This window comes from Canis lupus, chromosome 3 (genome assembly GCF_003254725.2).
Source record: "Canis lupus dingo isolate Sandy chromosome 3, ASM325472v2, whole genome shotgun sequence".
In the NCBI taxonomy this organism is placed as follows: domain Eukaryota; kingdom Metazoa; phylum Chordata; class Mammalia; order Carnivora; family Canidae; genus Canis; species Canis lupus.
Genome location: NC_064245.1, coordinates 61,104,634 through 61,127,616, shown reverse-complemented (window position 1 = coordinate 61,127,616; position 22,983 = coordinate 61,104,634). Strand labels below are relative to the sequence as shown.

At 52.8% G+C, this 22,983-nt stretch overlaps 1 protein-coding gene across 6 annotated transcripts in view; it reads left to right on the top strand.

Moving 5' to 3' along the window:
* Window positions 1-3,257: 3,257 nt before the first annotated feature.
* RGS12 (regulator of G protein signaling 12) overlaps window positions 3,258-22,983 on the top strand; it is a 119,624-nt gene continuing 99,898 nt past the window's right edge. For all 6 annotated transcript variants that reach the window (XM_025437842.3, XM_025437840.3, XM_025437841.3 and 3 more), the window contains exon 1: window positions 3,258-3,357. The gene's annotated coding sequence lies outside the window, so the exon portion shown is untranslated. The remainder of the gene's footprint in view (window positions 3,358-22,983) is intronic.

Genomic DNA, 22,983 nt, shown 5'->3' with positions numbered 1-22,983 from the left:
GTTGTGATCCTGGAGACCCCGGATCGGATCGAGTCCCACGTCGGGCCCCCGGTGCATGGAGCCTGCTTCTCCCTCTGCCTGTGTCTCTGCCTCTCTCTCTCTCTCTGTGTCTTCTATGAATAAATAAATAAAATCTTTAAAAAAAAAAAAAGAGTAGAGCGGAGACCACGGGCGTGCAGGCAGAGCCGGCTGCATACCTGTGATGAGGACTGTGTGTCAGCTTCAGGGACCAAGGGTGCCCAGTTGTGGCCAAATCATTCTGGGGATGTCTGCTGGGGTGTCCCAGCCACTGGGCAGGCATAGCTGTCCCAGGCCGCGACCACGGAGGCTGTGATGGCAGAAGGGGTGGCCGTGGAGGGGGTACGCCAGACCCCAGGGGTGAGGGCAGTGCAGAGCGGAGCCCCAGGGCCAGAGGGGCCAGAGTGAGGAGTGTGCCCCGTCCTTGTAAACCACCAGATATGCATAAGGAACTTGACTTCATTGATAAGGCACATCTGCTCACATTGGGACTCAGTTTCCCCTTCCACCTCTTTTCTCACCATGACACATGGCCCATTTCTGTCTTGCACAACTTTTCCATACTCGGTGTGGGGGGGGAAGTACCTACCGTGGAAGCAGCCCCTCAGCCCCACCCTGCTGGATCAGCACCCTCTCTTCCCCTGGGCGTGCCGCCTCGCTGAAGTCCCCGGCTCAGCCACCCCACACACGGGTCCCTCCTTTCCCACCCAAACTGGCAATACCCGTGGACGCTGTGCAGATGCGGAGAAGCAAGCCGCAGGCAAGGAAAGATCTGCCGTGCCCCCTCTCAGAGCAGCTCTCCACCCCACTTCTCTGCTCCCGGTGCCGGGAGGCTGGCCTGCCCCTGCCTCCAGAAGTTTCCATCAGTGGGACTGGGCAGGAGTGGAAAGGGTGGGAGGAGGGTGGGGTGGGGGCTCACTTCCCTGCTGTCCCGTGTTTGGGGCCATCAGGGCTGGAGGTGCCCCTGGCCCCAGGGCTGTTAGGTGGCTCTCCCTCTCCCTTCCCTCTGAGTTCTGCCCACACTCCCTCAGCCCTAGTAGGTGCCTGCCCCCCTCCCTGCCCTTACTCCTCCTGGCTCTGCACCACCTCTCTGGTTTCCCTTCCAATCGGGGGTTTTATTGGGCTCTTCTCAAATTTCCTTCTGGGACCAGAACAAATAATACAAGACCTGATGAGGAAGGGCTGCCAACGAGAAAAACTTGCTGGGGGAGGCGCAGCATGGAGTGGGGAGAGGAGGATTTCTGAGGCTAAAGAAAACAGGTGATACATTCAGAAGGGGAGGAGGGCAGGAGAGGTGCTGCAGAGAGTCCCCAGAGCGTGAAACCGGGAGGGCAGATAGGAGGTCAGGGACATATTTAACAGGGAAAGAGGGCAGCAGAGGAGGGAGGGAGGAGGCCAAGGCAAGCTGGAAGGAGTAGGGACTCGGCACTGGGGGAAGGAAACAAGAGGATGAAAGCGGACCCAGGCCAGAGCAGGTAGCTGACGTGACTCTCAGGAGGGACACGTGATAGTCTTAGAAAGGGGCTGTGGCCCAGACTGGGAGGGATTCTGCTCACCTGCTCTCCCGCCCCTGGCCTTTGTACAGCAGAGGCAGACCTGGATGTGTGTCTCAGACCATCTGAGTTGCTTTGACAAAAATACTACAGACTGGGGGGCTCATTGATGACTGAGTTCTAGAGGCTGGAAGTCCAAGGTCAAGGCATCAGCAGGTTCTGTGTCTGGTGGGAACTTCCTGCTTCATCGACGTGGTGGAAGGACAAGGCAGCTCTCTGGGGTCTCATTTATTCATTCATTCATTCATTCATTCATTCATTCATTCATTCATTCATGAGAGACACACAGAGAGAGGCAGAGACACAGGCAGAGAGAGAAGCAGGCCCCACACAGGGAGCCCCATGTGGGACTCGATCCCAAGACTCCAGGATCACGCCCTGAGCCAAAGGCAGACGCTTAACAGCTGAGCCACCCAGGTGTCCCTGGGGTCTCTTTTAGAAGGCACTAATGTCACTCGTGGAGGCTCTACCCTTATGACCTCATCACCTCCCAAAGGGCCCACCTCCTGACACCCCAGCATCAGGGGTTAGACCATAGAAGAATCACCCTTGCTATCATCCTGGGAGCACTGGAGGGAATAGAGAACATCTGAGTTTTCTGGTTTTCCCTTGCGGGGGTAGGTGGTAGCGTGATGCTGCTGCATTTGTCATGAGGAGTTAACAGGCAGTGCAAGTGGCTCCAGCGAGGTCTGGGAGCTGGCCATGTGACTACTGCAAGTCAGGGCCCAACTAGTCAGGAGGCCTGCACTTGATTTTTTTCCACACTTATATCACATAGCAAATGCCCATGGGACTGTTGCCCCAAAGTACTCTAGCTGGTCACTGTGACTACAGGGAAAGTAATTTCCAAGGAAATAGTGATTGCTGAGGAGGAAGACAATGGGAGGCAGGGAGAGAGCTAACCCTGGAGGGTTCTCTGTCCCGCCTGGGCAGGAGGGGAGGGGATCTACAGGGAGCAGGGTGATGCCTGCCTGGCTCTTGCACCTGTTGGGAGGACTAGGGGGTGACAGTCCTCTGCGGGGGACAGCACACTTCTCATAGCTCTCCTCTCTTAAAAATAAAGTGATTTCCGGGTGGGAGGCGGTCTAGATGCACATCAAGGTCTTCAGAGGGTGTGGATCCCTGATGCTAGGCGGCTTGCGCGGGGCGGAGGAAGGGTCAGCTCACTTTTTATGGGACCGGGGCTGGAGGGGAATCTGGGTCGGGGAGACCGGACGGGACCCGAGGTGGGGGGACCCAGGGGCGGGAGTGTCGGGAGGGACCGGGGCGGGGGCGCAGGAAGAGCCCCAGGACGGGAGGGCATCAGGACTGGGAGAAAGGAGGGGACCGGAGGTGGCGATCTGCAAGGACCCCGCGGCTGCCGCGCACCCCCTCCTCAGCCCTGGCAGCGGAAGTCCGGTCGCCGGTCGGGGAGGCCCCGCCCCTTCACGTCCGCCTCGCGGGCCCCGGACAAGGGCCCGCCCTGCATCCCATTCGGCCCTCTTCCCCTGGCAGCCCCGAGCCTCGGCCTTGGAGGCCCCGCCCCCGGCGGCTCGGCCCCGCCCCGAGGCCCCGCCCCTCCGAGGCCCCGCCCCTCCGAGGCCCCGCCCCTCCGAGGCCCCGCCCCTCCGAGGCCCCCGCCCCCAGGCCGAGAACTTCGGCGGGATCCCGAGCCCCGCCCACGCCCGAGGCCCCGCCCCCGAGGCCCCGCCCCCTCCCGGGCGGCGGCGGCGGCGGCGGCGGCGGCGGCTGAGCGAGCGTTGCGCGCGCGGGCTGAGGCGAGCGAGGCCGGCGGAGCGAGCGGCCGGTAGGTTGCGGGCCTGGCGCAGGGCCGCCCCGCCTCCGTTTCTTTCTTCTGCGGGCGCGCGCTCGCCCTCCGCGGCCCAGCCGCCGGCCCCGCCCAGCGCGGGAGGGCCTGGGGGCGTCCTGCCGGCGTGGGGCTGGCCTGGGCCCCCGCGCCCCCGGGCCGCCCGCCCTGCCGCCGGCCGCTCTCCTTTTGTTCCCGGGCCCTCGGCGGGGACGCGGCGGGGGAGCCTGGGCCGTGGGGTCGCCGCGGGGCCGGCCGCTCCTCGGCGGGACCCGAGGGCCCGGGTCGGGGTGGGGGGCGCAGGGGCCGGGAGCCGGGGCCTACGGTGCCCGCCGCGCCCCCGGGGCCCGGGTTGGAGCCGGGGCGCCCGGGCCCGAGTCGGCTCGGGGTCTCGGGTTTCTTGGCGGCCCCCGGCCGGCGGCGCATTGTTTGCGCGGAGCTGTCTCCGGAGACCCCAACTCCCGCGATTAACTGCGGCAACGTCAGCGCCGCGCGGTGCGGCTTCCCGGCCCAGCCTGTGCTGCCACTCGGGGGTCCTGGGCTGTGGGGTGCGGACCGGGCGGCCCAGAGTTGTGCGGTCGAGACGGAGTCCAGAGTTGGGAGGTGCAGACAGGGCGGCCCAGCCTTGTGTAAACAGAGTGGCCCAGAGTTGTGGGGTGTAGACAGGGCGGCCTAGAGTTGTGGGGTGTAGACAGCAGCCCAGAGTTAGGTGCAGACAGAGCCCCAGAGTCATGGGGTACAGACAGGGCAGCCCAGACTTGTGGGGTGTAGACAGGGCGGCCTAGAGTTGTGGGGTGCAGACAGAGTGGCCCAGAGTCATCTTGTGTAGACAGTGGCTCAGAGTTGTGGGGTGTAGACAGGGCGGCCCAGAGTTGTGGGGTATAGACTGAGTCCCAGAGTTGTGGGGTGCAGACAGCAGCCCAGAGTTGGGAGGTATAAACAGAGTGGCCCAGAGTTGTGGAGTGTAGACAGGGCGGCCCAGAATTGTGGGGTATAGACTGAGTCTCAGAGCTGTGGGGTGTAGACAGAGTGGCCCAGAGTCATCTTGTGTAGACAGTGGCTCAGAGTTGTGGGGTATAGACAGGGTGGCCCAGAGTTGTGAGGTGCAGATGGGGTCCCAGAGTTGTGGGGTGTAGATGAGCCCCAGAATTGTGGGGTGTGGGTGTAGCCAAGCAGCAGCCCAGAGTTGTGGAGTGTGGACAGAGTGCTCCAGAATTGTGGGGTGTAGGTGGAGAGCAGCCCCGGAGTTATGCGGTATAGACAGAGGTCCCTTGTGTGCCTTGCCTGCCTGGCACCTGCCCGGCCGCTCACCTGGGATGTGCCCTACCTGCTCCGTGCCTCGGTGGCTCGTGGTGGAGTGGCTTGGGAATGGTGCCTGCCAGGGGGCCGCTGGGCACTCCATGAGTCTGTGATTGAAGTGTGTGGTGGGAGGGGGTCCCCGCAGGAGGGCGTGGTGCGGAGAGGAGGGGTGCAGCCAGGCGAGGCATGGTGGGGAGGGGTCCTGGAGTCTAGAACATGCAGCCGGGAACAGCGAGGAGTAGGAGAATGTGGCCACGGTATTACTTTAGAGACATAATTGTCATTGTGAGCAATTTCATAAAAATGCCACCTCACCCAGTAGGTTTGAGGACCAGAGACCATGGCTCGAGGGCCTGCACAGGCCCTGGGCTGGAGGGACGCTCCTCAGGCGGGTGGCCCACTGCTTGGCTGACTGGCGACAAGGGATACCCCCCCCCCCCCCCCCCCACCGACCGCTGGGACGGGTGGGGCAGGGGAGGCCACGGTGGCTGGAGGGAAGGCCATGGACTGGGGCTGGATATGTGGAGCGACTGCAGTGGCCCTCTCGTGGGGCGGGGTGGAGGCACTGACCAGGCCTGCGTGGCAGTGAGGAGGTGGCTGTGGGCTGGTGGCCCTGGGGTCAAGGACAGGCCTTGTCCCCTTTTTCCAGAATGGGGTCGGCTGAGGGGGATGTGGCCAGGCAGAGAGGGGCAGAGGGGGCACAGGGGGCTTGGGCTGGGCTCTGGGTTAGGGTGAGGCTGTGAGGGAGTGGGTTTCAAGGTTGGGGGGGGGTCAAGGCTGTGGGAGGTCGTGGGGGATGGAAGTGCCGGCTGGCTTCCATGGGAGATCCCTCCAGGTGGCCCAGAGTTGGCTCTGCTGCTACTGTCTTCTGTCGCCCTCTGTGCCTGTGCCTAAAGCCAAGCAAAACAGGGTGCAGGGCAGGCAGTGTGTCAGGGCTTCACAGGCTGTGGGCAGGTGGGCGCAGCAAAGGCCTGCCTCATACCTTTTACACCTTGCACCTTCCTGGACTTGGGTGGAATTCCTGGAAACATTAGACTTCCTAATTAGCGCTTGAAAGACTTTCTTGTGGCTGCTGCAACAAGTGACTGCAAACTTAGTGGCTGAAGCCATGGAAATGAATTCCCTTGCTGTTCTGGAGGCCAGAAGGCAGTGGGGGTGTCCCTGGGCTGACACCCAGGTGGTACCTCAGCAGGAGGGAGCCCACCCCCAGCCCTTCCAGCTTCCCAGGGCTCCCACCCACCGTGGCCTGGCTCCCCTGCTCCCTCTGCCTCCTTCCTGCAAGGACACCTGGGATTGCACTCAGATGGGGAGGGAGGGGGCTTTCTCCCATCACGGGGTCCTGAACATAGTCACAACTCCCAAGTCCCTGTTACCTATCTCGAGTGACATCCATCCATGGTCCAGGGAACTAGGACCTGAGCCTTAGGAGCCCACTCTCTAGCCCTCCACCATGCTTCTGACTCCATTTTTGGGAGGCCTGCTTCTTCCCTCCCCATGTGGAGGAGCAGCCACATCCTTTCCCTTCCTCCTTGGCCCGAGAGAGAAGATAAGCCTTGCTTGGGGTCCGAGGCTGGTAAATGACTTGTTTTTACTTTTTGGGGGTTGGTGGTCCCCAGCTCCCTTGACCATCTGATAAAAATTGTAGTCTCTCTTTAGAAGCGTACTCTATACACATGCACACACAGTTTTACTGTAGACGAACTTTACCCATGATTGTTGGTCCCCCCTTTCTGAGGTTCACCCGGTTCATGGGTGCGTGTGCTCCAGGCAGACAGCTGTTGCATTAGAGCATTCCCAGTGCAGTTTGTCCTTTCTGGTTGTCTTCCCTCTTCCATTCAGGGGCTTTGCTGTCCCCAACCCTGCAGTCATGGTGATCCCTAATGTCTGTCCTTTCCCATCTTTTTTCTTATTCGCACAGTCATTTATAGATGGACAAGCACACAGTCACCACCCCCCACAGACACACACACACTCACAGGCACAGACACACACACAGCCTCCCCCAGACAAACAGACACATAGACATGCCACCTATACACAGACACCCACAGACACAACCATTGACAGACATGGACATACACACACACACCATGCTACTTATTTTCTCCTACATCTTGTTGTCCCTTAACTGTGGCCATGGTCTGCCTTCTAGAACCCTGGGTGGAGAGCCAAGCCCACTCATGAAAAAATCAAGCAGCAGATCTTGTCCTGCCTGCTTCTTGGCATCCCCCAGAGGCACTCGTCGTGAGCTTGCTGTGCTCCCTGGTGCTCACTGCTGCTCAGGCTGCTGTTCTCATGTATATGTTGTAGACATTCTCTTTTGGTTTCTGTCAGAGGTAAAGAAGCTTTGGCTCTCCCCACTGCCCTGCCCCTTTCCCCTCCATTTCCCACCGTTTTGGTGGCACCTGTGGTCACTGCTTACCATTCTGACTCCAGGTTTGGTCTCTTACTCAGGACACTCATGCATAGTGCTTTTCCTCTCAGCCCTGTCACCCACCTATGAAAGGGCTCTCTGCCTTACACTCAGCGTGCGTCCCACCGCGTCCCTGTTGTGGCGGTGCTTGTCGTTGGGGGACTTTTCTCCTGGAGTCCTCCATCCTGCCCCAGGCTCTGCTGGTCCAGGGGAGCCCCACACCCAGCTGCTGCACAGCTTCCCTCTGCTGCTCTCCCTCTGTATTGGTCGCTGCACTCTGGACCCCCTCTCTCTAACTGGGTTCGCTCCTTGTTTTGTTGAAGGATGTACTCTGGATGATTAAGAAGCAGTATGTAGATATTACTTATTTTTTTTAAAAGATTTTCTCAGAGAGAGAGAGGGGTAGAGACACAGGTAGAGGGAGAAACAGGCTCTATGCATGGAGCCCGACGTGGGACTTGATCCTAGGGCTCCAGGATCAGGCCCTGGGCTGAAAACAGCACTAAACTGCTGAGCCACCCAGTGTGCCCTAGGTATTCTTTTCTAAAAAGATTTTATTGAGGTAGACCCCCCCACTGAGCATGGAGCCTGACATGGGGCTTGAACCCTTGACCCCTAGACCACGACCTGAGCCGAAACCAAGGATTAGACGCTCAAGTCACAGCCTCCTGGACGTCCCAATGTAGATATTACTTCTGTCTTTGATTTTGAAGCTATCTTTACTCATTGGTAACTTTTAGTTTAGCTGGGTATAGAATACTGAAATGCTGAAAAGTATTATCTCAGAATTTTGAAGATGTTGCTTCACTGTTTTTGGTTTCCAGTATGGGTGCCATTGTGATTTCAGTTCTCTGTCAGTGATCTGGCCCCAGGAAGCTCACAGGAGCTTCCTTTGCTGCCCTATGCTCTCAAGTAGCCCGTGATGGTGCTTGCACTCATCGTTGTGCTGGGCACATGCTGGGACCCTTCAGCCTGAGGACTGATGTTTTGTATTACTCCTGAGAGAATTTCTTGCCTTAAGTCTTGTAGTTTCTGGAACTCCTGTTATTTGGAGTTTGGGCCTCCTGGCTGACCTGCTAATCCCCTGATCTCTTGTTGATCTCAGAGATGTTTGCTCAGCTCTTGGGAGATTGCTTTGCATTGTCTTGCAGCTCTTCCTTTAATTGTTTCATTTCCGTTATCCTTTTCATTTCTCAAGAGTTCTTTTTTTATTTTCCTTTTTTTAAAAAAAGATTTATTTATTTGAGAGAGAGAAAGAGTGTGTGTGTGGGAAGGAGGGGCAGAGGGAGAGGGAGAGAGAGTCTTAAGCAGACTCTGTGCTGAGCAGGAAGCCCGACGTGGGGCTCAATCTCATGGCCCTGAGGTCTCAACCTGAGCTGGATGCTTAGCTGACTGTACCACCTAGGTATCAATTTCCCTTTTCTTTTTATTTATTTATTTATTTATTTTTATTTATTTATTTTAAGATTTTATTTATTTATTCATGGGAGTCACAGAGAGAGAGAGGCAGAGACACAGACAGAGGGAGAAGCAGGCTCCATGCAGGGAGCCCGACATGGGATTCGATCCTGGGTCTACCAGGATCAGGCCCTGGGCTGAAGGCGGCGCTAAACCGCTGAGCCACCCGGGCTGCCCTCCCTTTTCTTTTTAAAAAATATCTCATTCTTCATTTAGAGATGCAAGATCTTATTTTTTTAGAAGGTAATAAACATACTTTGTGTTGTTATTCTGTTCCCTTATTTTCCACCCCCATGTATTTTTCATGAGACTATATCCTCCAGGAGACCAGGATTTTTTTTCCCTAGTATTATTCATGGCTGCTTTCAAACACCTAAAATTATGCCTGTCACGTAGAAGAAACACTTGGTAGTATTCATATCTCTTGTATTATTTCTCATGTTTGGGTGGTAGAGATTTGGGTTGTTCTAACAGTTGCTGAGAAGAGTTTTTAAAATCTCCAACAGTGACTGGATTTGTCGATCTCTACCTTTAGTTCTTTCAGGTTTGGTTCATGTGTTCGAATCTGTTATTAAGTTTGCACATATTTGTGATGGTGATTCTACTGATGAATGGGGCTTTGGTCTTGAAGTCTGATATATTTTTTTAGAGAAGGGGGAGGGGCAGAGGGAGAGAGAATCTCAAGCAGTTTCCAGGACCCTGAGATCATGACCTGAACTGAAATCAAGCCTGGGTGGCTTAACCGACTGAGCCACCCAGGTGCCTTTGAAGTCTGATATTCAGATAGCCCTTCCAGCTTTCTCACATTTATTGTTTCCATGGCATAGCTCTTCTGTTCTTTTATACTGAACCTGTTTGTGTTCTTATATTCAAAATCAGCTTCTTACAAAGCATATGGTTGGGTCCTGCTCATTTATCCAGTCTGATAGTTTCTGCTTGTGAATGTGAACATTTTGTCCATTTACATTTTTTATTTTTTTTAAAGGTTTTATTTTTTTATTTAGGAGAGACACAGAGAGAGACAGAGACATAGGCAGAGGGAGAAGCAGTCTCCCTGTGGGTAGCCTGATATGGGACTCAATCTCAGGACCCTGGGATCAGCCCTGAGCCAAAAGCAGATGCTCAACCACTGAGTCACCTAGGTGTCCCTACAGTTTTTAGTTTTTAAGTATCCCCCAAATTGAAGACTTTTTAAAATTAACTAATAAATAATAAACACAAATTTTTCCAAAGCAGCTTGGGGGGGCATAAATAATATTTGGAATACTGTTGTTCTTTAAGATTTTAAAATTTATTTTGAGAGAGAGAGAGAGAGAGGGAACATGAACAGGGTGTGGTCGGGGACAGAGGGGGAGGGAGACTCCTTCCCACTGAGTGAGGAGTCTGACGCAAGACTCGATCCCAAGACCTGGAGATCATGACCTGAGCCGAAGGCAGACACATCACCGACTGAGCCCCCCAAGTGCCTCTATTTGGAATACTCTAAAGTGGTGTTCCTTATGGAACAGACTTGAATAGACACAGAGCAAACAGGACACAGTGAGTCCCTAGTGCCTATGGTTGGGCTTAGCAGCTGTCTACAACCTGCTCCATCTCTGCCTCGGCCACACTCACTCCTGTTTCCTAGCTCTTCCTTTCTATTTTGCTGGAGTACCAACATAGCAGATTGATGTCTACCACTGGGTTTTCTCTTCTACCTTTTTTAAAAAAGATATTTATTTGAGAGAGAGTGTGTGCAGAGGGGGAGGGGCAGCGGGAAAGGAAGAGGGAGACTCTCAAACAGACTCTGTGCTGAGTGTGGAGCCCAGTGCAGGGCTCTATCCCACGACCTGAGGTCACGACCTGAACTGAAATTAAGAGTCGGACACTTAACTGACTGAGCCACCCAAGCACCCCTCTATTCTACTTTTGTTTTTTGCTGTTCTTGAGTTTTCCCTTTTCTGTCTTGTTTTGGATTAATTGAATATATGTATATGTGTACACACATACATGAATGTGTGTACAGTTATGTATGTGATATATACATGTATATGTACTATACATACACATGTAGTTTTTAGTTTCCCTTCTTAATTCCTCTATTGGTTTTTTTAGCTGTATCTCTTTGCCTTATCTTTAGTGGTCCAAAATATGTACAGTAGTCCCCCTTATCTGGAGAGGATATGGATATGTTCTAAGACTCCCAGTGGATGCCTTAAACCACAGATAGTACTGCATCCCATCTAGACTATGGCTTTTCATATACTTACATACCTGAGATAAAGTTTAATTTACAAATTAGAGATTAACAAGAATAACTAATAATAAGCTAGAATGAGTGTAAGGACGCAGTAATAAAAGTTGTGTGAATGTGGTCTCTCTCTCAAAATGTACTGCCCTCACCCTTTTGTGATGATGTGAGATGATAAAAGAGCCTTAAAGTAGTGTTAGGTGAAAGGGTGCTTCTAGAGCTGGGCTGGCTGTGAAGAGATGCAAGTGGGACCGCTGTATCTTAACCAACTGCATTCTGTTTAAGTTTGTTTGGTAACACTTGACATAAAATGTAATGATTTTGTAATAGTAAGTCCATTGACTCCCCCTTTGAGCTCTTGTTGTCATTGGCATTACAGTTATATATATTATAAACCACACAACCCAGGGTTATTTTTGTGTTTAAAAGTTATGTATTTTAAAGAAATTAAGAGTGAAAAACCAATATTTTAAAATATTTACCTATATACTCACCATTTCTGATGTGCTTCATTCCTTCTTGCAGATTTGAGTTTCCATCTGGTATCATTCCTCTTCAGCCAGAAACACTTCCTTTAGCATTTCTTGCTAAATTCTCCCAGTTCTCATTGATCTGTAATGTCTTCATTTTACTTCAGTTTTAAAGGATCTTTTTGCTGATGTAGAATTCCAGGTTGCCAGTGTCTTTCCAGCACTCTGACTACGTTATCCCAGTGTCTTCTGGCTGCTGTTGTTTGTATGAGACTCTGTCCTAGCTGCGGTGTCCCTGTGTGTCAGGTGGTGATGCTGACACATCACCTTTACAGCTCTACAGCTCTTGTGTTTGTCTCTGAGCATTTCTGACTGATGTCTGATGTGTAGGAGGGCTTTGTATGCACCCTGCCAGGCTTTGTTGAACTTCTTGGATTATATAAATTTGTAATTTTTCACCAGGTTTGGGGAAAATTTGCTATATCCTCAGATATTTTTCTCCTTTGTTTGTTCTCTCTTTCCGGTATTCCTATTACATTTATGGTTGACATTTGATACTGTCCCACAGGGCATTTAGGCTCTGTCCATTTTAAAAATCATTTTTGTCTATTTTCATATTGGATAATTTCTATTCGTCTGTCTTCAAGTTAGTACACCCTTTCTTCTTCCAGTTGTCTGGTGAGTTTTCAAATTTCAGTTACTGTAGTTTTTATTTCTAGAATTTCCTCTTGCTTCTTTAAAAAAAAATTTTTTTTTTTGATGTTTTCAAGTAAGCTTGACACCCAGTGTGGGGCCTGAACTCACAACCCTGAGATCAAGACATGTGCTGTACTGCCTGAGCCAGCCAGGGGCCTGCTTCTTTCTTATAGTTTCTGTTTCTTTCCTGAGATGTGCCATCTGTTTATTATGATCATATTTTCCATAAAATTCTGAATACATCATATTAGCTGCCTTAAGTTCTTATCTGCTAATTTCACGCCCTGGGCTATCTCAGGATCAATTTCTGTTGACCCCTTTTTCTCTTGACTGTGGGGCACATCTTCCTGTTTCTTTGAACATTTAGTAATAATCATGTGCTGGACATTGTGGATGGTCCACTGTGGTGATTCTCTTTTCTGGAGAATTATGATTTTTTTCTGGAAGTTCATTTGTCTGGACTTAAACTGAGATCTCTGCTGTAATCTCTGCTTGGAGCACCTGGGCTGCTCCTTCTGTTGCTTGGAGGCACTTAGGGGATGTCTAGCTCAGGGGCTGGCTGAGAGCCTGGGCAGTTTACAAACACATCTCAGGGCTTTCTCTCTTCCAAGCTACCTCCTTTCTGAGATACTGAGATGTCTCCCTCACTTTCCAGCTGTACCCAACCTTCATTCTCTGACTCAAAGGTAGGAGGCTTGTGGCTTTCTGCCGGAGTTCCAAGCCATTTGTACGAACCCATGTCTTACCCAGGGCGACTGTTCTTCTAGGGGATATTCTCCTCTAGTTTCTGCCTGCTTTTTTTTTTTTTTTTTTTTAAGATTTTATTTATTCATGGAGACACAGGGAGAGAGAGGCAGAGACATAGGCAGAGGGAGAAACAGGCTCCATACAGGGAGCCCAATGTGGGACTTGATCCTGGGACTCCAGGATCATGCCCTGGGCCGAAGGCAGGCACTAAACTGCTGAGCCACCCAGGCGTCCTTCTGCCTGCTTTTCATAGTTCTCCAAAACCTTCACATAGTTGGTTTTTGTGTCTTGTACCCAGTTGGAACTGGATTTAGCAGCATAGGAGAACACGTGAGTATTTTTACTTCACTGATAGACCTCTTCACACTTTGATTAATAGCCAGGCCTTGATCTTTGGGGCTTACTTGTTTCTCATCTGGAGAATCAAGGTAATCAGGAGGGAACCCCTCTAGTCTAAAAGAAAGTTTTCTTTAACATAAACACTGGATATTATAAAGCCCTTCTAGGTGTTTACCTGATACTTTTTTTAGATCAGTAAAGGAGTTTGATGAATACGGTGGCAGTAGAGCCTGTCCATTGTTCATTGTGTTCCTGTGATGTGAGCCACTTAGGGATAAGTATCAGGGGTGGTTCTTCTCTGACCTCTCAGAGGCTGACAACCCCTGAGCCTGGCATGAGTTTGCTAGGCCTGGGCTCCATCTGAGGGCCAGGAGGAGAGATACAGACCATGTTCTTCACTCCAGCCCCACTGTCTGGTTAGACTTTGGGCTTTTTTGGGTACAGTGTGTGTCAGGTAAGGTTAAGAATAAGGCTGCTGTGAGCATTAATTAGGATGGTGTGTGTGACATGGTGGAACTGTGTCTTACACATATGACTTTGTGACCACTAGCGATGGTGCTAGTGATGTCACATCTAGGTTTGTAGTGTCATTTATATGAGTATATGTGCCCTGGGAGGTATCCAGGTAGGTAGCTCAGACCTTTGCAGAGCACATCTTTTTTTTTTTTTTTTTTTTATTCATGAGAGACGGGGGGGGGGGGGGGGGGGGGGGCAGAGACATAGGCAGAGGGAGAGGCAGGCTCCCAGCAGGGAGCCCAATGTGGGACCCAATCCTGGGACTCCAGGATCACGCCCTGAGCCAAAGGCAGATGCTCAACCACTGAGCCACTCAGGTGTCCCTTTTTCTTTCTTTTTTTAAAAGACTTTATCTATTAGAGAGAGAGAGAAAGTACACAAGAGAGAAAGGGCAGAGGGAGAGGGAGAAGCTGCTTCTCCTTGCTCGTAGGGAGCCTGATGCGGGCCTGGACCCCAGGACCATGAGATCATAACCTGAGCCGAAGGCAGGCAGTTAACCTACTGAGCCCCCCAGGCTCCCCTGCAGAGCACATCTCTATCAAGCAGCTAGCTTGTGGCAGGCTGTGAGCTCTGTGGCTCCTCCTAAATGTAGTCCAGAGGAGCCAAGCCTAGGACACATTTTCCCCAGGTGGTACTTGGGCAGAGTAACATGCCCAGACCATCCCGCTCACCAGAGCCCTGTATCCCTAGTTGCCTGGAGTCCAGCCAGAAGGATGGTTCTGTGGAGAATTTAACGGCCAGTTGGCTTCCTCACTATGAAGTTGGGGTGGTTGGGCCCCAGGAAGAGGAGGGCCCTGGGCCCAGCCCTGTGTTCATTTCCTGTGGCCCTTGTCACAAAGCACCATAGATGGGGGGACTTAAAATAGCAGAAATTTATTCTCTTACAGTTCTGAAGGCCAGAAGTCCAAATTAAGTGTGGGCAGGGCTGCACTCCCTCCTAGGCTCTAGGGAAGGATCCTTCCTCCCTCTTCCAGCTGCTGGGACTACTGGCAGTTATGGGCCATGGCTGCACCGCCCTGTCTCTGCCTCCATCTTCACGTGACCTGTCCCCTGTCTCCATTGGATCTGCCCTCTACCTCCCTTTCATAAGGACACTTGGGATGGCATCTGGGGCCCATTCAGACCATCTAAGACCATCCAGGACCATCTTCTGTCCCAGAATCCTTCACTTAAGCCCATCTGCAAAGACCCTGTTTCCAAAGGAGGCCACATTTCTGGGGCCTGCAGATTAGGGTCTGATGTCTTTGGGGCCACCATTCAGCTCATGACAGCCTGCCTGGACCCGGGAGGTGAGGAGCCATGTGGGGCCACCAGGGGTTGGGGCCTCTTGCTCATATGACCTCTGGCCACCTCTCCTCTATTGCTTCCAAATGGTGTCTGCCCTCAGTTTCCCCGTGGGCAGGGTTGAGGCTTGTAGCTTCTCCTTCATACTGTCTGCACTGAAGTGGGCACAGGGACTTGGTGTGTTTGCACACTCTCTTATCTTCCTGGGAGTAACTGAGAAAGGCATGCAGAGCAGAAAGATTTCTTTCAGCCTTAATGAGAGAGCCAGACAAAGGGCAGTGTAAGACTCCTCTGCCTGTCCCTCTTGAATCCTGTAGGCAATGACCAAATTTGTACGTGGGTAGGAGAATGTCGCGTGGGAGGCCTGACATAAGGCCATTTGTTGCCAAGGAAAATTGTTCTGTCTTTCTAGGCATTTGGGGGTGAGGCAGGAGGCAGGCTGGGGCCGGGGATTGAGTGAGGTGTGGGGGGTCAGGCAGGGAGATAGACACAGGGCTCAGCCTGTCCCCTGTCTGTGGGCGGCCACTGCCCACTTGGCCTAGGGGAGCTGCTGTGTGGGGCTGGGGGAGCTGCGAGGGAGGTAGAGGTGACATTCCGGGGGTGGGGGGTGGGGCGGTAATGGGAGCCAGCGAGGATCCAGCAAGGAGAGCTGAGGGATACTGAGTCAGGGACTGTGAGGGCCACGGCCTCCTCTGTCCCTTCTGTTAGACTTATCAGACAACACAGGCTGCTCAGTATTTGGGACACACTTAGACTAAAAGTCAGCCATCTATTATCTGAAATTCAAATACATTTATTTATTTATTTATTTATGATTTTATTTATTTATTCATGAGAGACACAGAGAGGCAGAGACACAGGCAGAGGGAGAAGCAGGCTCCATGCAGGAAGCCCGATATGGGACTCAATCCTGGGACTCCAGGATCACGCCCTGGGCTGAAGGCAGGCTCCAAACCACTGACCCACCCAGGGATCCCCTGAAATTCAAATTTAACTGGGTGTCCTGTTTACATGCCAGACCTGACAGCTCTATAGCCCCGTGATGCCCAGGTGACAGCCACAGACAGAATCAAGTAGAAGGAGGAAGGGAAAGTCAGATAATAACGGGAGGGAAAATTGAGATGGTTTAATCTCCAGTCCTTCCAGATAATTGAGCTAGAATTGATTACTGGAATCAAAAATAGCCCCACAGTTCCATCAGCTACAGAGCAAGCCAGGAGCTGGTAGCTGGAGGGGGTGGGCACCTGCCCTCTGAATCCTCTGGACTCGGTCCTGGTGGTGACGGCCAGGTGGGAGTGAGCCATGGCTGTGGGCCCTTGTCTGAGCCCCTCAGAAAGGCCTGGAAGGTGGTATGGTGCCTGGGCAGACAGCGGTGTGGCTGGAGTGTGAGGCCCACTGGTCTGCAGATAGCTGGGGGGGAGGTGGGGATTGGAGGAGCTAGTGGGTCGGAACTGAACCAAGGAGCCATGGAGGGATGGGCAGAGGGCACGCTAGGGGAAGAGTGATTCCCCAAGGGGGTCAAGGCTGGGTGCCCCCACCCCGTGTGTCCCCCAGACCTTCCATGACTGGTGGACTTGATGAGCTGTGCTGTCCCCCCGGGGTTGGCTAGCACTAGAGGCCGGGGCCACCCCTGGTCACTGTTCACAGTTGTCTACTTGATGCTGCTGTAGAAGCCACTCAACAGCCATTGAGTGAGTGAATGAGCAAATGGATGAATGAGGCACAGGGAAATCGTGGGTGGTGAGGACAGGCCTGTCTGAGGTGGATGTGGAGGCTGGGGCAGGCCTCAACAGGCAGGCTGGAGGCTAAGGCTGGATCCCGAGAGAAGTGGGGGAGTGTTACAGGCCTGGGTTCGAGTCGAGCCTGAGGGAAGGTGAGGGCAGGTGTAGGTGGGAAAGGTGGCGTCAGGGAGAGCAGGAGGCTCTGCGGGAGCGGGAGCGGGGCTCCGCGCTGCCCAGGGAGGCTGCACAGGAGTAGGGGTGACAGCCAGCTGTTGCGGGGTGCCGGCGGGCCACCCGCCAGCCTCTCCCCTCTCTGCCTTGCCCTTTGCTGTGATCCCCTCTGCCAGCTCCCACCTGGCCCTCTGGCTGCCTTCCTTCTCCAGAGCTTCTTTCCTTAATAGAGAGCTTCCCTAACTTCCTTCTGGTGTAGAAAATGTTCTTAATGTGATGTAAATAAAAGAAGTTACATTAGAATGCACCTACCTCAGTAGCTTTGTTCAGCCCAGCACTACAGAGAGTCTTGCAAAATGAGGGGGGAGAGCCTGTGGGTCAGGCCGGTGACCCGCCCAAGTGCCTGTGAGGGATGCCGGTTGTGGGTGTGGACAGTGTGGACCCGGGGTCACAACACAGGTGTCTGTGTGGCCTGGGGCTGCAGGTGCTCTGTCCCATTCACTGTGCATTGTGTGAGCCCAGCCAGTATTAAAGAATGCATTTTTCTAATCATCAGAGGTCTTGCATGTTTATCTCTTTGAGATGAGAGAGCGTAGGACATTTCCTTCTCCTAGTTGGTTAGCCTACAGATTTTGTTTGGTCTGAACTTTATATCCCAGAAGATTAGATTCACTCAGAAAGATACATTAATATTTTTTGAACCAGTAAAATGGACCTTTGTAATTTAAATGATAGTTTCGTGCCAGATCTCCACCTTGTCCCTCACATGCTAGGAGGAGGGCAAGTGCTGGGTTAGAGGCACCCTGGAGCTAGGCTCGGACTGTAGGTGGGACTCCTGGAACTGGAGGGACACACCTGTGCCGCGGGGCCCTAGCCGGTTCCCACAGGCCCTTGGTTCCCACAGGCCCTTGTGTCCGGAGGGCCTCGGGCACTTGCAGCCAAGGGTCTCCCTCTGCCGCTGAGCTGTGGCCGTAGCTGGGAAGGCAGGGAGGCCGAGGGGAGGCCGAGGGCTGAGTGGCATCTGTCCGGCCATCCATTGGCTCAGTGCCTTGAAAATGCACTGGTGTCATGTTCTCCTGAGGGAGGAAGCTAGGCAAGTTTAGAGCTCGCATTTCAAGCCGTAAGTGGTAAGGATGGCATAACTACTTCTCCAGCTGTGTATCAGTACTTTCAGAATACCATCTCCTTTTCACAGGATCAGACTGTAGTCATTGTACATATGTTTTTCTACTGTGTTTGAAGAGATGAAACCTTCAGGTTGCCAGTCCTTAGTTTCCTCTCTTTTTATTTCTTTCTCTTCTTTCCTCATTACTTATAGTTGCCCTAGTTCCTGTTTCCAAGAGTACCTTTACTGTTGTTGGAGTGTGTTCTCAGCTCCCCTGCTGATCACGCAGCAGCTCTGTTAGGGGCTTGTTTTTCCTGCCCCAGCCTGGAGTCTGGAGCCCAGAGCTCAAAATCTGGAGCTGAGAGTCTGGAGCCCGGAGCCCAGAGCCTGGAGCCTGGTGCTTGGAGTCTGGAGCCTGGAGCCCGGAGCCCACCGGGAGGGCAGATGGGAATGCCCTGTTAGTACCGAGCCCGATACTTGCTTCTGTGGCTTGATCTCTTGGTTTCTTTGGACTTGAAGTGTTAAACCTCAAGAACTGACATTAAGAAAAGCCCCTGCAAAACCTTTGCATAATCACAAAATGCTGACCCGGAACATTGTATATTTTGTGCTCTTCTGTTCAGCCTATTATAAATTATTCAACAACCATGCACATGAATGATCTCAGTGGCTGCTGACTTGCCTCCTAAGCTTAGGTTAGTGTTCACATTTGGGAGATGAAGTATCATGGAATTGAGCTAGACTGAGAGCCAGGTACATCATTTTGGTGGGAGAAAAACCTCCCAGGAGGTCTGTTCCTCACATGCTAGGAGAAAATGAGAGGCAGCCAGGTGGTGCTGAAGAGCTCACACTGGACTTGGTCAGCTGAGTCTGTGTTCGGCGGTGACCCTGGGCAGTGCACCTGTGCCTTGCGCCCTCCTTAGAGGGATGGGATTGTCATGGTTAGCTGTGAGGTCACAGTGTTTCAGTGGCCATCCAGTGCAGGCACTGTTCTTAGCCAGTTTGTTCCATTCTGTAGTCAGTTTCTCTCAAGTGTGTGCAGTCAGATTTCCTGAATCACCCATTGCAGAACTTCCAGTTCAAGGTGATAGTGCTTCCACTGACGCAGTTTTCTTGACAACTTTGTGGGCCTCCTGTGAATCACATTGCTGTTTACTCCATCGGACGACTTTGAGAGAAGGTTTGTGAGGCTCACCCTTAGGGGGACACTTTGAGAAAGTTAATCACGCATTGCTACCTAGAAATAAATCTAGTGCCGTTTTTTTCTATATTGATAGCAGCAGTGCTAACAAATCAAACGAAAACTTTCATACTTTGTAGTATATGGGACATTAGTCACATACTGCTGTGTAACAGATAGTTCCACAAACAGCAGCTTACAACAACCAACATTTATTATCTCTTAGTTTCTTGGATCAGGAATCTGAGGCTTTGTTGAGTCCTCTGTTTCAGGTGTCACCCAAGGTTGTGATCAGGGTGTCGGCCAGGCTACACTGTGATGGATCTGCTTCCAGGCTCACTCACATGGTGGCGGTGGCCTCCGAAGATCTCACAGGTCTGCTGGCAGGCCTCATGATCTTACCAGCTGTTGGCCAGAGACACTGTTGCCATGGGGCTGCTGCTCAACACACCTCACAGCCTGGCAGCTGACTTCCCTCAGGGCAAGTGAGGGAGACAACGAGGACAAAAGCCAGTCTCTTTTTAAATTATCTTGGAAGTGACTTCTTGTTGCTTCTGCCCTGGTTATTAGAAGTGAGGCACTAGGTCCAGCCTGAGGCTCAGGAGGAAGGGCTGCCAAGGGTGGGACAACTGGGAGGGTATCACTGAGTTATATCAGAACATTGATAGGTGTCAGTCTGCTCTACCACTGTCTGGTTTTAGGCCCCAGTGAGTTGTCTCTGCCTCTTTCTTTGGGTCTCTCATGGATGGATAAGTTAAATCTTAAAAAAAATTTTTTTTTAATTTATTTACGAGAGACACAGAGAGGGGCAGAGACATAGGCAGGGGGAGAAGCAGGCTGCCTGCGGGGAGCCCGATATGAGACTCTATCCCAGGACTCCGGGATCACGCCCTGAGCCAAAGGCAGATGCTCAACCACTTGGTCACCCAGGCGTCCCCAGATTGTGGCTCCTTGATTCAGCCCCTGGAATGTGCATCCTCTCCATCCTGGGCAAGAGAGGCTAGCTCCCAGCCCCACCTCCCACACCTGAGCACACTGTTGGCACAGACATGGGATGGCCACCGTGGACTCCTGCCCAAGGCGAGGGGGATGGGGTGTGTGGGGGCCTGGCTGCTGTTGGAAATGTCTTGGTTATGTCACCAGGCCTGACTCTGTCTTCAGGGCCTCTGACCCCCACTCTGAGTCATCTTCCATTCTCACGGAAGGCAGCACGTGCTTGCAGGGGGATGGCCTCTCCCCACCAGTGGAGTTTGCATCTTGTGCTGCTTCTCCTGCTTCCAGTTCAAGGTGGTAGTGCTTTCATTGACGCAGTTTTCTTGACAACTTTGTGGGCCTCCTGTGAATCACATTGCTGTTTACTACATGGACGACTTTGAGATGAGCCCTCCTCTGTCTTGGGCTCCTGAAGGGACTGCCATAAGCAGCTCCCTGGAGGAACGGTTTTTCAAGGAGAGGGTTTGTGAGGCTCACCCTTCATCTCCCAGGATCCCAGTCTGCCACTTCACCCCTTTCCTCCCACAGCAGCTTTCACTGACCTCACATGCACCCAGGACTTAGAAAAGCAGAAGGTGAGATGAGGAGGTGGCTTTCGGGAACATCCTCGTGGACAGTGGGGTGCTGGCAGGAGGTGAGACAGTGGTGACGGGAGTTCAGAGAAGGGGTGAGGGGAGGAGGTGCAGCCGAGCTCTGCTGGGGAGATGTGCCAGAGGTGCGCAGCTGGGGCAGGAGCGGTGACCTTGGAGAGTCCTCATTGCCATGTCTGTGCCCTTCTGTGCTGTTTGCACTCGTGTTGTGGGACCTGTGTTGTGCGACTGGGTTTCATTCAGTGGGCTTTCTGTGTGGTGTTACTGGAAACATAGGCTCATCAATCAAGTACTGTCCTCACCTGGAAACTCTTGATGGTTCCCTTCTGTCAATGTAAACAGGGTCAGTCTGCTTGGGATCAGCCTGTAGGGTCCATGTCACCTGAAGGAGCAGAGGGCAGCCCGTGGCCCTGGCTGCCTGACCCCCACACACCCTGATGGCCAACCTGCTTCCCTGTGGCCTGCGACTTTCTTGGGTACAAGGCTGCATCTCATGCTTGGTTACTGGGGCAGTTAGGCTGCCAGCCCTTGTCTGAGGGGTCGGGTTCAGGGGCTCGGGGGTTCAGAGGTGATGGGATCTGGGAACAGGGAATGGGGCAGATCCTAGCTTCACCTGCGGGAACTCAGAAACATGCCAGAGTGGCTTTCTGTCAGTTTTTTTTTTTTTCTTTTTTTCTTTGAGTAGGTTCCACACCCAGTGTGGAGCCCAACCCCAGGCTTGAACTCACGACCCTGAGATCATGACCTGAGCTGAGATCAAGAGTCAGATGCTTGACCGCTGGAGCACCCCCTGGCACCCCTGTCAGAAACCTGATGTTGGGTTTCTTTCATCCTTTTACTGTTTTCTGAGTTGGTGTTGATCAGAATACTGATTATTGGGCAGGGGTGGCAATGCCCTCTGCTCATCCTGCCCAGCAAGCTCTGCCGTCTGTGGTGGGCAGCATGCTGTGACCACTCCCTCTCTCTGCACCTGCAGCCCTTGCTCTGCTGCCATGAAGGCTTGGGGCTCCGGGCAGGCACCCCACTCTTGCCCGGCCCTATTGTGATTCAGGCAAGGTCTCCTGCTTGGAAGCCAGCTAGGGAAGACAGGTGCCCCCACAGCAGCCTGGGGCACCCCACAGTTCATCTGTCTTCCCTGTGGCATCCTTGTTGGGCCAATGGTGGGGCAGGATTGATGTGAGTTTGGAGAGAAAAGGCCACCTTCATTTTTGTACAACAAAGAATTACGTGTAAAATTCATCACACGCTTCTATTAACTTGATTTTTTTCTCATTACAAGAATCATGTTTGCTCTTTTTAGAAATTTTAGATGCTCTGAACAAAAAATTATTAAAATTCTAATACTTAGAGAAAGGTAAGACTTTCAGCCATGTTTAGTGGCTCAGCAGGTGCTTACTGAATACCTTTTTTTTTTTTTAAGATTTTATTTATTTATTCATGAGAGATACAGAGAGAGAGGCAGAGACACAGGCAGAGGGAGAAGCAGGTTCCATGCAGGGAGCCTGATGTGGGACTTGATCCCAGGTCTCCAGGATCGTGCCCTGGGCTGAAAGCGGTGCTAAACCGCTGAGCCACCCAGGCTGCCCACTGAATACCTTCTTATGCTCCAGTGGGCCCATAGACGTGAACACAGACTGCCTGCATAGCCACACGTCACCCTTGGGCTCACATTCATGCTCATGAGTCAGGGAGGGGAGCGAGCAGAAGGACCTGGGCCTGTGATGGGCCCTGTGGACAGTAGGTAGTCCAGGAAGGGGCCTTCAAAAGGGAAGAGTGCTGTGAACTTGGTGAACTTGGTGTATGCAGCCAGCACATCCTTGCCCTTAGGGAACCACGCAGGGGGTCCTGTGTTGTCTCCTGGGACTGTGATTTCTCAGATGGGTGGGGGAGGGCCAGCAAGGATGGAAGCGAAGGCCTGGCCCCTGCCCTACTTCTCATGTGTGATTTCATCTGACACAGCCTCAGCCCGTGGCTCTGGGGTCTCTACAATACACATGACCAAGGTCCTCACTTGACCAGGATCACATGAATGGCATAATGGCATGATTGGTCCTCTAAGGTCCAGTTCCACAGTCCAAGAGCCCTGACTAGAGCAACCTGCTAGACTCTGTCTTAGCTACTGGGGGGATAGAAGGCAAGGCTCCCCTTGGACAGGCTCCCCTACTATGTGTTCCCCAGGACAGGCTCTCCAGGATGGGTTCACTTAGGACAGGCTCCCCACAATGGGTTCTCTTGGACAGGCTCCCCTAGGACAAGCTCCCCTACAATGTGTTCCCCAGGACAGGCTTCCCATGATGGGTTCCTCAGGACAGGATCCCAAGAACAGCGTCCCCAGGACAGGCTACCCCAGGACAGGCTCCCCACGATGAGTTCCCCAGGATAGGATCCCGTAAGAGAACATCCCCAGGACAGAC